We start from the raw sequence: 16,395 nt of genomic DNA, 5'->3' as shown, positions 1-16,395 counted from the left end.
AAAATTTAAAAATTGACGTCGTTTGAGTAAGTCGTCCGTGAATAGGGCTGGACGCCATTTACGTTAGCGTCAAAACCAATGACGTCCTTGCGACGTCATTTAGCGCAATGCACGTCGGGAATTTTAAGGGGCGGCGCATGCACAGTACGTTCGGCGCGGGAACGCGCCTAATTTAAATGATCCACGCCCCCCTACCCGGATCATTTTAATTAGGCGGGCTTGCGCCGGAGGGTTTACGTTACGCCGCCGCAACTTTACAGGCAAGTGCTTTGTGAATCAAGCACTTTCCCGTAAAACTTGCAGCGGTGTAACGTAAATGAGATACGTTACGCCGCCGCAACTTTAGGCCAGTCTAAGAGAATCGGGCCCCTTGTGTCCAAGAAGAGTTACCAGCTATGGAAAGCTCTGGATTTAGGGTGAGTCCTGCAACCTGAACTGTTGGATTTTTTTTTTTCAAATACAAATTTAGCATGGAGTTGGGCTTTAAGTTGGCCTCACCATACGCTGAACAAAAATCTATTACGCTATTCTTGTAACACATAAAACAACAGTAGTACAATATGTCCTCGTCTGTAGCATCAGCGTTGAGGATGTGTTTAATTGTTTTCCAGATAACAATAAAAAAAAGAAAAGAACAGAAGCTGTCAGGGTCTGATTGATTTATTTTATTAAAGACCGTGATTAAACACAGGATCTTTTTCATTGAGGTCAACAGCACAGGTTAATTTCAAGCAACATCTTCCTCCTGGGAAGGAGGTTTTGGATGCGGCTGTCATCCATCTCTGTACTGCCCGTGTCCCACAATTAACCTCAATGGCGGTGTTGACAAAATACTTGTCTTTTCCAGTTAGTTGCCGAATCCTCAGAGTTGCCTCCATGCTCTCTCCTTTCTCATTTAATTTTTGTAAGAATGATATTGTATTTTATGACATTTAAGTGCGGTATACAATTTAAGCTATAAAGTAAAAATAGGTTTACATATACTGCAGGGTACGGTGAAACCTCCAATTCTATAAGCTTCTATTATCAGTACCTGTGAGATAACAATCGTGTCCTTTATTCTAGCTTCTCTTCTATTTCGGCAAACTTGTTATAAAGAGAAAATGTCTTGAAATATCTTGAAGGCAACGATCACTATCTCACCGGTGACAGGGGATTAATTGACGTTTCCGGGAGCGTTGCCGAATTTCAAGCTGGAAAAGGTCGAAAAAGGTAACCTAAAGTTCTAAAAATGGAGCAACAGGTACCGTAACCAACAAGAGAAAGTGAATTTTTTCGAAGCCACCTGGTTCTAAACTGGAATAAATGACAGAGATTGAGGAGCGTGGATCCAAATTTAGGAGGTTAAAGTGTTCTTCCTACCCAGCCCTAGTGACCTGGTCCTACTACCCTCAAGTCTTGAAATATCTTAAACACAATGATTATTGTCTCACCGGTGACAGGGGATTAATTGACGTCTCTGGGAGTGTTGCTGAATTTCAAGCTGGAAAGGTCAGAAAAGGTAACCTAAAGTTCTAAAAATGGAGCAAAAGGGACTGTCCTTAAAGCGGTGGTTCACCCTCAATGACAACATTCTAGCATTAAATTAAGCATAGTAGCGCGAGCTACAGTATGCCTTTATTTTATTTTTTTGTTATAGGGTGAACCCCCTCTTTAACAGAGAAATTTAATTTTCAGAAGCCACCAGGTTCTAACCTGGAGGTTAAAATGTTCTTGTTTCCTCACCCTAGTGACCCGGTCCCACTACCACCAGGTCTTGAAATATCTTGTAGGCAATGATCATTTTTCTCACCAGTGACAGGGGATTATTTGACGTCTCTGGGAGCGTTGCTGAATTTTTAAGCTGGAAAAGGTCAGAAAAGGTAACCTGAAGCTCGTAAAATAGAGCAACAGGTACCGTCACCAGCAGAAAAATTACATTTTCCAAAGCCAGCAGGTTTTAACCTGGAACAATGGAAGGAGGTTGAGGATTACAAAATTTAGGAGGTTAAAGTTTTCTTCTTCCCAAGACCTAGTGACCCGGTCCCACTACTCTCAGGTCTTGAAATATTTTGTAGGCAATGATCATTTTTCTCACCGATAACAGGGGCTTATTTGATTTCTCTGGGAGCTTTGCTGAATTTCAAGCTGCAAAAGGTCGAAAAAGGTAACCTGAAGTTCTATAAATGGAGCAACAGATACCGTCACCAGAAGAAATTGAATTTTCCGAAGCCAGCAGGTGTTAACCTGAAACAAAGGACGGAGGTTTAGGATTACAAAATGTAGGAGATTAAAGTTTTCTTCTTTCTCAGCCCTAATGCCCATTACCCTCAGGTCTTGAAATATCTTGAAGGCAATGATCATGAACTAACTGGTGACATGAGATTAATTGATGTCTCCGGAAGTGTTGCCGAATTACTGAAAGTTGCAAAAGGTAACCTAAAGTTCTAAAAATGGAGCAACAGGTACCATCAACAACAGAGAAAGTGAATTTTCCGAAGCCATCTGGTTCTAACCTGGAACAAAGAACAGAGATTGAGGAGCATTAGTCCAAATTCAGGAGGTTCAAGTGTTCTTTCCCAGCCCTAGTGACCTAGCCACTACCCACGGGTCTTGAAATATCTTGAAGGCAATGATCATTATCTCACCAGTGACATGGGATTAATTGACGTCTCTGGGAGCTTTGCCAAATTTCAAGCTGGAAAAGGTCAGAAGAGGTAACCTAAAATTCTCAAAATGGAGCAACAGGTACCATTACCAGCAGAGAAAGGGAAGTTTCCAAAGCCATTGGGTTCTAAATTGGAGCAAAGGATGGCAATTGAGGAGCATGGTTCCAAATTTAAAAGGTTAAAGTGTTCTTCTTACCCAGCCCCAGTGACTGGTCCCACTACCTTAGGGTCTTGAAATATCTTGAAGGCAACGATTATTATCTCACCGGTGACATAAGACTAATTGACGTCTCTTGGAGCGTTGCCAAATTTCAAGCTGGAAAGTTCAGAAACGGTAACCTAAAGTTATCCTTAGGATCTGCATGGCTTGGCTGGTGGATCTTCTTTGGGGAAATTTTGTTTTTGAAATATCTTGAATGCAAGAATTATTATCTCACAGGTGTCATGGGATTAATTGACGGTCTCTTGGAGCATTGCCGAATTTCAAGCTGAAAAGGTCGGAAAAAGGTAACCTAAACTTCTAAAAATGGAGCAACAGGTAACGTCACCAACAGAAAAAGTGAATTTTCTGAACCCAGGGGTTCTAAACTGGAACAAATGATGGGGGTTAAGGAGCATAGATGCAAATTTAGGAGGTTAAAGTGTTCTTCTTGCCCAGCCTTAGTGACTGGGTTCCACTACCCTCAGGATCGGCATTGCTTGGCTGGTGGAGCTGCTTTGGAGACATTTTGTTTTTGGGTTTCTGAATTCACTGTTGTTATCTGTTCGGGGGATCCATCTGGAAAATAAAAGAAAGCAGTTTGAGTGGAGATCACTGTTAGGACTACATGGAGAATTTCCTAAAACATATCTTAACCCAACAAAAAAAATCATATATTTCAGGTTACCAGTCCTTGGATTTAGGGCTGAATTTGTTTTCTTTTTTTCAGGTTTTGTCTCCCTTTTTCTCACCTAGTCACCCAGCCAGTAACACAACGGTTGGATCACTAGGTCCTACCAGCTTCCGATTAGTTTTAGAGACCGAGACAGCTTGGTCACTGTACTGGGAGCGTGCAGTGATTGTACTCTTAGCAGAGAAACCTCAGCCACCCAAGGACGCATAGATACGGCATGTGGGCATTAAACCCACTTTCTTTGTGGCATTATATGTCCGGCAAGAGGTTAAGATGGCCTTTGGCCATATTGGAACACATTGCCGTGGTTGCAGAGTGGCCAAAATGATACCACCTGTCATGTTTGGGAACCATGACCCATTTAAGTGCATAGGGCTGCACCCAACCACTCTGCAACAGCATCCTGGTTAACTCAAGTGTTGAGGAGGCCACAAATTGCCAGGAGCCGCCTGTCAAACGGGAGGTAGACAAAGAAGTAAAAAGAGCTCTTCTCGCCATATTTATTTGAACCATTAGCAAAATGACTGCATACATAGTATCTCCCACTGAAAATCACACTTTCTTGATGTGTTTCACCACTCCTGACTTGTTAAAAAGCCAGGAGGATTGGTGACACACATCAAAGAAAAGTGGTTTTGGGTGAAGATACTGGGGTAGATTCAGGTACCTTTGAGCAGTTTTTACGGAGACGCAGGGCAACGTTTTTGCCCTGCGCCCCGCAAATTTTCTGCGCTACCCGCGATTCACGGAGCAGTAGCTCCGTAAATTGCGTGGGCGCTCCGGCAAAATGCCCGGCGTAAGCGCGCTCAATTTAAATGATCCCGTAGGGGGCGGGAATCATTTAAATTAGGCGCGTTCCCGCGCCGATCGTAGAGCGCATGCTCCGTCGGGAAACTTTCCCGACGTGCATTGCGGCAAATGACGTCGCAAGGACGTCATTTGCTTCAAAGTGAACGTGAATGGCGTCAAGCCCTTCACGATACACTTACGCAAACTACGTAAAGTTCAAATTTCGTGACGCGGGAACGACGTGTATACGTAACATTGGCTGCCCCTGCTAATAGCAGGGGCAGCCTCATGCGAAAACCGCCGTACGCAAATGACGTAAACTGCGTACGCAGGGCTCGCGTATAGTTGTGAATCGGCGTTAGTATGCAATTTGCATACTATACGCTGAGCACAACGGGAACGCCACCTAGCGGCCATCGCAAGAATGCAGTCTAAGATATGCAGGCATAAGAGCCTTATGCCACGCATATCTTAGGCTGCAGTCGGCGTAACGAGGTTCCTGAATCAGGAGCATTCGTTACGCCGGCGCAAGTAAGCAATTGCGCTGCGTAACTATGGTTACGCAGGCGCAATTGCTCTCTGAATCCGGGCCACTATGTATAGAGTCATTTTGCTGATGGTTTAAGTAAATACGGCAAGAAGAGCGTATGTATGTTTTTGCTCTCCGATGGTGGAGTGGAGACGGGCTACAGGAGCCAGAACTTGGACCTTTCCTTGAGTAGGCAGGTGCAGTTTGCTACTCTGCTACATGGTGGCTCTGTTCCAGAATAGTGTCCGCCTGTCCGGTTACAGAAAGAAGTGTCATGAGGTGCTTGGTACCTTTTAGTCAGAGCCCTCCTGCAGTGATGTCATGGATTAGGCAGTCCAACATATAAGCCAGGTTGGGAGGAGCCCTGGGTCAGTTGGGGCATGGGAGCCCATATCAGTACAGATGTAACCATGTGGTGAGTCTGGGAAGACTAGAACTGCACCCAGGAGAGCTGTCTGTAGATTTCCTGACCCTTATTGGAGATGGGGGCTAGGGTGGGTTGCAAAAGACCTCCCAAGCTAAACTAAGAGTTCCTTTGAGTGAGGCTGTATTCCCGGAGGGTCCAGGGAGAGGTGAGCCTTTTGGAGAAGGTGCCTACAGAGAATTCTGCCCTGTGAGTACTAATGTCCCCATGTGGAAAGTACTAATGTTCCTAGTTTGAAAGTACTCATGTGCCTGGGTGGAAGGAGATGGCTGCTTAAAGTGCTATATATGCTTTCACATGTAAATGCTGCGGACCATCCACTAAATGTGATTGACTATGTATTGTCAAGTGATTCCAGAATGTATGTCGATGAGATGTGGGCCAGGGCTTACTACATATGCACCAATGGCACGTTGCCGCAAGAGGAAATCCGTGCCAACTGAGCATGCACCAAAGGCGTCTCAGTGCGCCAACCCCCACCTGCACAGAAGACCTGATGGAAAAAGGCAGGAAAATGCCCAGGAGGCGCACAGGAAGTGACCTCAACCTGATGGAAAAAAGCAGGAAAATACCCAGGAGGCGCACAGGAAGTGACCTCAACCTGATGGAAAAAAGCAGGAAAATGCCCAGGATGCACACAGGAAGTGACCTCAACCTGTAGAAATAGCAGGAAAACACCCAGAAGGTGCACAGGAAGTGACCTTTACCTGATAGAAAAAAGGCGGGAAAATGCACAGGATGCACACAGGAAGTGACCTTAACCTGATAGAAAAAAGGCAGGAAAATGCACAGGATGCACACAGGAAGTTACCTCAACCTGTAGAAATAGCAGGAAAACACCCAGGAGGTGCACAGGAAGTGACCTTTACCTGATGGAAAAACTGCGGGAAAATGGACAGGAGGCACACAGGAAGTGACCTCAACCCGATAGAAAAAAAAGCGAGAAAATGGCCACAGGGAATGATTATCTCTGTTTCTTCTCCCTGCAAAGGGAGTATTATTTGGGTGCAGCGTTACATGACCACGCAATTGCCAGTTAAAGTAGTGCAGTACTGAAAAGCAAAAAAAAAAAAAAAGAAAAGGTCTGGTTATGAAGGGGGTAAAATCTTCCGGAGCTGAAATGTTTGATTTGATTTTTTTTGAATATTTAATGGCAGTTTTTTTTATTTTGGCAATGTAATCAGTTCCATAGCTAACAAAAATAAATAAATAAATAAATAAATAATAAACCTGTATTATAATAATAAGAAAAAATAATACTCCTGTATAAAATAATAATATCAATAATTTTGTATAATAATAATAATAATAATAATAATAATTCTGTATAATAATAATAATAATAATAATAATAATAATAATAATAGTAATAATAATTCTGTATAATAATAATAATAATAATAATACACATTTTGTATAATAATAGCAATAATAATTCTGTATAATAATAATAATTCTGTATAATAATAATAATTTTGTATAATAATAATAGCAATAATAATTCTGTATAATAATAATAATTAGTAAAATAGGGCCAGATTCACGTAGAATCGCGGCGGCGTAACATATCGTAGATACGTTACACCACGGCAAGTTTTCATCGCAAGTGCCTGATTCACAAAGCACTTGCGATGAAAACTACGCCCGCGGCCTCCAGCGCAAGGCGGGCCAATTCAAATGGGCGTGTGCCATTTAAATTAGGCGCGCTCCCGCGCGGGACCTACTGCGCATGCTCCGTTTCCTAACTCCAGCCGTGCTTTGCGCGCCGTGACGTCATTTTTTCGAACGGCAACGCGCTTAGCGTACTTCCGTATTCCCGGACGTGTTACGCAAACGACGTTAAATTTTAAATTTCAACGGGGGGAACGACGGCCATACTTTAGACAGCAATACGTTTGCTGACTAAAGTTAGGGCACCTAAAACGACGACTAACTTTGCGACGGGAAACTAGACTAGCGGCGACGTAGCGAACGCGAAAATCCGTCGGGGATCCGCCGTAACTCCTAATTTGCATACCCGACGCTGGTTTACGACGCGAACTCCCCCCAGCAGCGGCCGCGGTACTGCATCCTAAGATCCGACAGTGTAAAACAATTACACCTGTCGAATCTTATGGATATCTATGCGTAACTGATTCTATGAATCAGCCGCATAGATAGAAACAGAGATACGCCGGCGTATCAGGAGAAACGCCGTCGTATCCCTTTTGTGAATCTGGCCCATAATTCTCATCTGTAGGGATCTCTTCAGAGAACTGAACTAAATCCAAAAATAATAATAATTCTGTATAATAATATTAATTAGTAAAATAATTCTCATCTATAAGGATCTCTTCAGAGAACAGTTATAAATCCAAAAATAAAAAAAAACAAGGTTATAGGAATCCTGCTATACTTAGATCCATCCCCTCGTCTAGGAAAGGCCTTGGAAATTAATGAGCTCCATCACGCTCGTCTCTGCAGACTCTTTCCGTGACATTGACAAATGATTATAAGAAGTTTGCAACTGACACGTTAAACACAGATAACAAAGTATCCTCCGAAGAAAAAATAGACTTTAGAATTTTTGTTTACTTTGGACTTTTTTTCTGCTGGCTCAGTTGAAGTCGGGATAAATCAATGGACGGCTCATGATGTAGTTAGTGGTGGGGGGTCGGGGGGTACATTTGCAAAATTGGGGATTCAGACCTGAATTCTGTGCCGTATACACTTGCATGACAAGTATCCATTAAATTGGTTGTAATCCCTTATACAGCATCAAGCAGAGAGCTGAGTGTAATCCGAGACCTGAGTGGAAGGAATGGATATAGTGCTCCAGGGCCGGGACAAGGGGTGGGCAGGATAGGCACTGCGGTGTTATGTAAGGTGGGGGGGCACCACAAGGAGACTGTGAAAGGGGATTTGTGTTGGGAGGAGGACATTTATTCTGGGAGGTGTACTAGGAGTGGTGATTTGGTGGGATTCTTGTTGGAAGGAGGAAACTTGGGGGGCGGCAGAAGGTAAGAATGGTTCTAGGAGTGGAAATTTGAGGGGGTGTACTAGGAGTTTGGATTTGGTGGGATTTGTGTTGGAAGGAGGAAACTTGGGGGGCGGCAGAAGATAAGAATGGTTCTAGGAGTGGAAATTTGAGGGGGTGTACTAGGAGTTTGGATTTGGTGGGATTTGTGTTGGAAGGAGGAAACTTGGGGGGCGGCAGAAGATAAGAATGGTTCTAGGAGTGGAAATTTGAGGGGGTGTACTAGGAGTTTGGATTTGGTGGGATTTGTGTTGGGAGGAGGAAACTTGGGGGGCGGCTGAAGGTTAGAATGGTTCTAGGAGTGGAAATTTGAGGAGGTGTACTAGGAGTTTGGATTTGGTGGCATTTGTGTTGGGAGGAGGAAACTTGGGGGGCGGCAGAAAATAAGAATGGTTCTAGGAGTGGAAATTTGAGGGGGTGTACTAGGAGTTTGGATTTGGTGGGAATTGTGTTGGGAGGAGGAAACTTGGGGGGCGGCTGAAGGTAAGAATGGTCCTAGGAGAGGAAAATCGGGGAGGTGTACTAGGAGTGGTGATTTGGGGAGATTTGGGTTGGGAGGAGGAAACTGGGGGGGGGGGCAACAGAAGGTAAGAATAGTTCTAGAAGTGGAAATTCGGGGAGGTGTGTTAGGGATGGTGATTTGGGGAGGATTTGTGTTGGGAGGGGGGAATTGTTCTGGAAAAGGTGATATGGTAGAAGAGGGTAGGGATTTGTTCAAGGAGGGGACATGTTTTGGGTGGGTGGGGGGGAATCTGTGCTATAAGGGATTATTAGGGGGTATTTGTGCTCAGAGGGGAACTTTGGGGGGAGGGATTTGTGCTCGCAAGTGGAATTGGGGAAGGGAAATTTGTGTTGGGGGGATTTGGAGTGGGGGGTATAGAAATTGTGCTCGGAGAGGATATTTGAGGGGTAGATTTGTGCTAGGAGGGGGGATATTTTTTGGGGGGGATTTGAAATGGAGGGGGTAATGGAGTGGAGGAATTGTGCTTGGTGAGGACATTTGAGCGGTAGAAGATTTGTGCTAGGTGGGGGAATTGTTTTTTTGGGGGGGGGGGGGGGGTCACTTGTTATGGGGTGGGGGATTTTTGCTGACAGATAATGTCATACATCTTCAGGAGGTTGGGCACAAATTGGCATGTCCTCCCCGGGCTCTAGATGACCTTGTCCCGGCACTGCCATCCTCTCTACACCAGTGGTCTCCAAACTGTCGGATGTGGCCCTTTGCTTGCCTTTATTTGGCCCTTGGGAAACTATTCCACCAACTGACACCAATGAGGGGACACCAGTTCTCCAACTGACACCATGGATGGTACTATTCGATGGATACCTACAATGATGCCTTCTTCCACCCATTAAAACCAAAGATGGGGCACTGTTAATGCCCACTGGCCACAGTCTGTCTCCTCCCAAATGCTGAAGAAACAGTAAAGTGTCCCTCTGCTTAGAAAGTTTAGAGACCCCGGCTCTACACAGTCTCATAGGGAAACATGCACAGCTAAGGCTGCCAATCACAGGCTGTGTGCTGGAGCTCCCCATCCCCTTGGAGTTGGTATCATCTGTCAGAAGTGACTCATGCAGACGCAGAAGTAAGAGACAGCAGACAGAAATCACACTCGGGCCTCATTCAGACCACAGCCCTTTGAAGCTTGAAGCTCCAAGGAGATGGTTGATGGTTGGTTGGTTGGTTGATGGCCCATCTCCACTCCAAGTCACCTGAAGCCAAATACCTGAAGCTCCAAGGAGATGGTTGATGGTTGGTTGGTTGATGGCCCATCTCCACTCCAAGTCACCTGAAGCCAAATACCTGAAGCTCCAAGGAGATGGTTGATGGTTGGTTGGTTGATGGCCCATCTCCACTCCGAGTCACCTGAAGCCAAATACCTGAAGCTCCAAGGAGATGGTTGATGGTTGGTTGGTTGATGGCCCATCTGCACTCCGAGTCACCTGAAGCCAAATACCTGAAGCTCCAAGGAGATGGTTGATGGTTGGTTGGTTGATGGCCCATCTCCACTCCAAGTCACCTGAAGCCAAATACCTGAAGCTCCAAGGAGATGGTTGATGGTTGGTTGGTTGATGGCCCATCTGCACCCCGAGTCACCTGAAGCCAAATACCTGAAGCTCCAAGGAGATGGTTGATGGTTGGTTGATGGCCCATCTCCACTCCAAGTCACCTGAAGCCAAATACCTGAAGCTCCAAGGAGATGGTTGATGGTTGGTTGATGGCCCATCTCCACTCCGAGTCACCTGAAGCCAAATACCTGAAGCTCCAAAAAGTTATTTCTCAAAAATACTTACTGGATTTTGGCTTTGCTGCTATTGGGCAGGAGAACGGGACCGGGGCTTCATCTTCTTCCTTTTTTCGACACAGGCCTCCGATCTTCTGCGCCACATAACTGCAAGCTGGGAAGGGATACGATGAGACAGATAATGAAGATACCGCACCCCCGAGCCGGCCAATCATCAATAAATATTCTCATATAATAATAATAAAAAAATCAAAGAAAACCTATAAATAGATCTTTTGTTACAGGTATGTACGTAATTGCTACTTCCTTTTAATAACGCCCAACTTTTAGTTGAACCCTTTGTTGCCCAAGTAGGGCATATGTGCAGCGGGAAAGAGGGCGGGCTTTAATGCAGCTGAGGTTTCTGTGCCGAGAGCGCCCTCAATGCGCCCTCGGCTATTAGTGATGATCAGGAGCCAACAGGATGGACTCCCGATCATGTGAGCGCACAGGAGCACCAGGAGCAAGGGATAAGGCCCAGTTACTTTACCCTCCAGAATGCCGGAGCGATGAAGGGAAGCGGCTTCAGGAGGGAACCTATCAGTAGCAAGTGATAAGGCCCTAAATATTAAAGAGCAGTTACTTTACCCTTCGCTCCCTCAGTAGCCATGACTCTACTCTTCCCTTCTGTGCTCCGGGTTGTGTGCAGGCCTTTCGCTTCTCCACTGATGGCCCTGCATTGTGCCTGATAACGTCAGAATGCCGGAGCGCTGAAGGGAAGCTGCTTCAAGACACCAGTTACTTGGAGAGCAGGAACCTATCAGTAGCAAGGGATAAGGCCCTAAATATTAAAGAGCAGTTACTTTACCCTTCGCTCCCTCAGTAGCCATGACTCTACTCTTCCCTTCTGTGCTCCGGGTTGTGTGCAGGCCTTTCGCTTCTCCACTGATGGCCCTGCATTGTGCCTGATAACGTCAGAATGCCGGAGCGCTGAAGGGAAGCTGCTTCAAGAGACTCTTCGCATCCTCACTGATAGCCCTGCATTTTACCTGATGATAACGTCAGAATGCTGGAGCTCTGAAGACCAGTTACTTGGAAAGCAGGAGCTCTCCTCTTCCCTACAGCACTCCGGGTTGTGGCTGTGCCCTTAGCGACCTCCGTTACAATACAGGACTGATGGTCATGCTTTGTACCTGATGATAACGTTAGAATGCTGGAGTGCTGAAGGGAAGCGGCTTTAGGAGACCAGTTTCTTGGAGAGATGGAACCTATCAGTAGCAAGGGATAAGGCCCTAAATATTAAAAAGCAGTTACTTTACCCTTCGCTCCCTCAGTAGCCATGACTCTACTCTTCCCTTCGGCGCTCCGGGTTGTGGCCAGGCCTTTCGCATCCTCACTGATGGCCCTGCATTGTACCTGATGATAACGTCAGAATTCCGGAGTGCTGAAGGGAAGCGGCTTCAAGAGACCAGTAACTTGGAAAGCAGGAACCAGTTGCAAGAGATAAGGTCCTAAATGTTAAAGAGCAGTTACTTTACCCTTCGCTCCCCCTGGCTGTCATTGCTCTCCTCGTCCCTCCAGCGCTCCGGGTTATAGCTGGGACCTTAACTTCCTCCAATTACAATGCAGGATTGATATTCCTGCATTGTACCTGACGATGATGTCATAATAACGGAGTGCTGAAGGGAAGCGGCTTCTGGAGACCAGTACCTTGGGGAGATGGAACCTATCAGGAGCAAGAAATAAGGCTCTACATATTAAATATTTACCCATCGCTACCCCTGGCAGCCGTTGCTCTCTTCTTCCCTTTAGCATTTTGGATTGTGGCCAGGCCCTTCGCATCCTCAGTGATGTCCCTGCATTGTACCTGATGATAATGTCAGAATGCCGGAGCGCTGAAGGGAAGCGGCTTTAGGAGATCAGTTGCAAGGGATAAGGCCCTAAATTTTAAGGAGCAGTTACTTTACCCTTTGCTCCCTTAGCAACCATTGCTTTCCTCTTCCCTCCAGTGCTCCGGGTTGTGGACAGGCCATTTGCATCCTAACTGATGGTCCTGCTTTGTACCTAATGATAACGTAAGAATGCCGGAGCGCTGAAGGGAAGCAGCTTCAGCAGACCAGTTACTTGGAGAGCAGGAACCTATCAATAGCAAGCTATTGCTCTCCTTTTCCCTCTTCTACCCATGATGCTCCTGCACTGTACCTGATGAAGACATCAGAATGCTGGAGCACTGAAGGGAAGCGGCTTTAAGATACCCGTTGCAAGGAATAAGGCCCTAAATATTAAGCAGCACTTACTTTACCCTTCGCTCCCTTGGCAGCCATTGCTCTCCTCTTCCCTCCGGCACTCCGGGTATGTGGCCGGGCATCCTCACTAATTGCAGGACTAATTAGGCTGATTATGATGTCAGAATGTCCGCAAATGTCGGAGCGCTGAAGGGAAGCGGCTTCAAGATACCGGTTGCAAGGGATAAGGCCCTAAATATTAACTAGCACTTACTTTACCCTTCGCTCCCTTGGCAGCCATTGCTCTCCTCTTCCCTCCGGCGCTCCGGGTATGTGGCCGGGCATCCTCACTTACAATGCAGGACTAATGAGCCTGATGATGATGTCGGAGCGCTGAAGGGAAGCGGCTTTAGGAGACCAGTTGCTTGGATTAGAGGAACCTATCAGCAGCAAGAGATAAGGTAAGTATGACCGCTTATTAACGACACCCTAGACAAAATATGCGGATTTAACCCTTGCAGTGCAGGGGAACCCCCACCGTCAGGGTAACTTCGTATTTTCCCCTGCGGTAAAATGTTTCTTCAACAATAATGAATCAGGTTATCGTTACCAATCTACGTCTTCATTAGCTGATACCATTTTCAGACAGGATTGGAGCAAAAAAAGTCCCAAATAAAACCGCATCAGATGCATATTTTATGGTGCAAGCGGCAACGATCGCGCTGTATACTTCTACCGGCCCGGCGCTCGTATTTCATTACACGATAATAAAGAAGATTACCAACGGAGACAGACTATTGATGAACGCATCCTATGTTCAGCAAAGGGCCCGCAAATGTCACATCCATGCATAATGTATTCCCTCCCTCTTTCATTGAAGTGAGTGCATCAAAGCAAGAGCCAGGGCCCAGAAAATGGATGGGTTTAGGGAGCGACTTCATTGAGAAGCTATATATTTATTTACGTATTAAATATTTGGATGTGTAAAATATTAAAAAATAAATATATTAAAATAAAATAAATATTAACTGCATATTAAACAAAATAAATATTAAATGTAATTTTTTAATTAAATATATAATAAAAATAAAATATATGAGTATATAATATTATTAATAGTAATGATGATAATATTTAACATCTAAAATGATATATTAATTATATTAACTAATATAAATATAAAATATACGCTAAACAGAAAAAGAAATATAAAATATGTGGATCTGTGTAGAGAAAGGAACGCAGGTCTGTGTGCAAAGTGCATGGACCCAAGATAATATATCTGTAGGGATGTTCAACATGCAAATATTTACCACTCTAATAACATTCACAACACATTCCAATATATATATTTTATAGTTATTTTATATATTTTATTCTTAATTAATTTATCATATTTAATATATTTATATTATATATATATATATATATATATATATATATATACATTTTATATTTTTTTTCTGTTTAGCGTATATTTTATATTTATATTATATATATATTTATATAAATATAAATATGATAAATTAATTAAGAATAAAATATATAAAATAACTATAAAATATATATTAAATCGTAAATATGTAAATGTATATAATAATAATAATAATACAAATAATAATAATTAATGATAATATTTAACATATAAAATACGTATTAAATATAAAAATGTTTAATTATATAATAAGTATATTAATGAATATAAATATAAAATATATACTAAACAGAACAAATATAAATATTTATTTTAATTATATATATATATATATATATATATATATATATATATATATATATATATATATATATATATATATATATATATATATATAATTAAAATAAATAAGTATAAAATATATAAATGTATATAATATTAATTAATATTATTAATATTATTTATTATTAAAAAAATTATATTTGAAATATAAAATATATATTAGATATAAAAAATAAAATGATATATTAATTAAATTAACTAATATAAAATATATACTAAACAGAAAAAAAGAAATATAAAATATATATTTTATATTTATTCTATATATATATATATATATATATATATATATATATATATATATATATATATGTTATTCTTATTTCATGAGATATATATATATATATATATATATATATATATATATATATATATATATATATATATATATATAGAATAAATATAAAAAATCTATTAAATCTCAAATATATAATTGTATGAAATAATAATAATAATAACATTGATAATATTTAACATAAAAATATATATTAAATATAAAAAATAAACATAAAATATGTTTTAAATATGTAAAATAAAAAAAACGAAATATATCTATATTTATTATTATAAATATATTTATATAAAAAAATGAAATATTTTGTGTATCTAAAAAAAAAAAAAAAATACTAAATATAATTTTATGAAATAATTATATATTATATATTAAAATATAAAAAAAAACATATTAAATCTAAATATATAAAATAGATATAACATATTACATTTTTTAAATAAATATATATAAAAAATATGTTAAAAAAATAAATAAATATATATTAAATCCAAAAATATAAAATATATATAAAATGTTTTTTTATAAAATACGCAATTTAAAATAAATATAAAAAAATATGTAATATCTAAAATAAAATACGTATATATTAAATATAAATATATATATATATATATATATATATATATACATATATATATGTATATATAATAAATATTATTTTTTTGGCCTGTGCAACCATCTCTAGCAATCTACACGTCTTGTTCTCGATATGCAAATCATTGTAAGTGTGCGCAGGGATAAAAATACTTGTCCCATAAAGTATATACTAAACAGAAAAAAAAGAAATATAAAATATATATTTACATATAATATAAATAATATATATATATATTGTATGTAATAATAATAATAATAATAATAATATTGATAATATTTAACATAAAATATTTAACATAAAATATATATATATATATATATATATATATATATAAATAAAATGTTTTTTTATAAAATACGCAATTTAAAATAAATATCAAAAATATGTAATATCTAAAATAAAATACGTATAAATTACGTATATATAAATATAATCCATATTATTTTTTGGCCTGTGCAACCATCTCTAGCAATCTACACGTCTTGTTCTAGATATGTAAATCGTTGTAAGTTTTGCGCAGGGATAAAAATACTTGTCCCATTGTGGGGGGAATCCTGCGGCCCTTACCGCTCACGATTAATCAGACCATTGTGCCAGGTTGGTGTCTCTGTGCATTAGCGGCCCTTGCTGAGTGCAATGTACAAGTGACAGTGCGGCGGCTCGGAGCGGTGACAGGGATCTAGTTAGGGGTGGCAGGTGTCAGATATCGGTGGGAGGGACTGGGAACAAACAAGAGATGATTATCCTGTGTATCTGCTACTAGGACATCCTCATGGGAGGAAAATACTCTATTTTTGCACAGTCACCATGTGTTGTGAATGTTATTAGAGTGCTAAATATTTGCATGTTGAATATCCCTGCAGATATATGATCTCGGGTCCCTGCACTTTGCACACAGACCTGCGTTCCTTTCTCTACACTGAACTTCAGGCAAACAATAAAATACATAGGCCCAGATTCTCGTAGATGGACGTAA

General features: G+C 41.1%; 1 long non-coding RNA gene across 1 annotated transcript; it reads right to left on the bottom strand.

The window, feature by feature from the left end:
- Positions 1 to 1,771: 1,771 nt before the first annotated feature.
- Positions 1,772 to 16,095, bottom strand: LOC120913065. Its single transcript, XR_005743479.1, has 3 exons — positions 15,987 to 16,095; positions 10,595 to 10,699; positions 1,772 to 3,426 (listed from the first exon to the last, which is right to left on the bottom strand). It is a non-coding gene; the product is annotated as an uncharacterized LOC120913065 (long non-coding RNA).
- Between the last annotated feature and the right edge of the window lie 300 nt (positions 16,096 to 16,395).

The sequence above is a fragment of the Rana temporaria genome, chromosome 9, assembly GCF_905171775.1.
Source record: "Rana temporaria chromosome 9, aRanTem1.1, whole genome shotgun sequence".
In the NCBI taxonomy this organism is placed as follows: Eukaryota; Metazoa; Chordata; class Amphibia; order Anura; family Ranidae; genus Rana; species Rana temporaria.
This window is presented reverse-complemented; position numbering and strand designations above follow the sequence as displayed.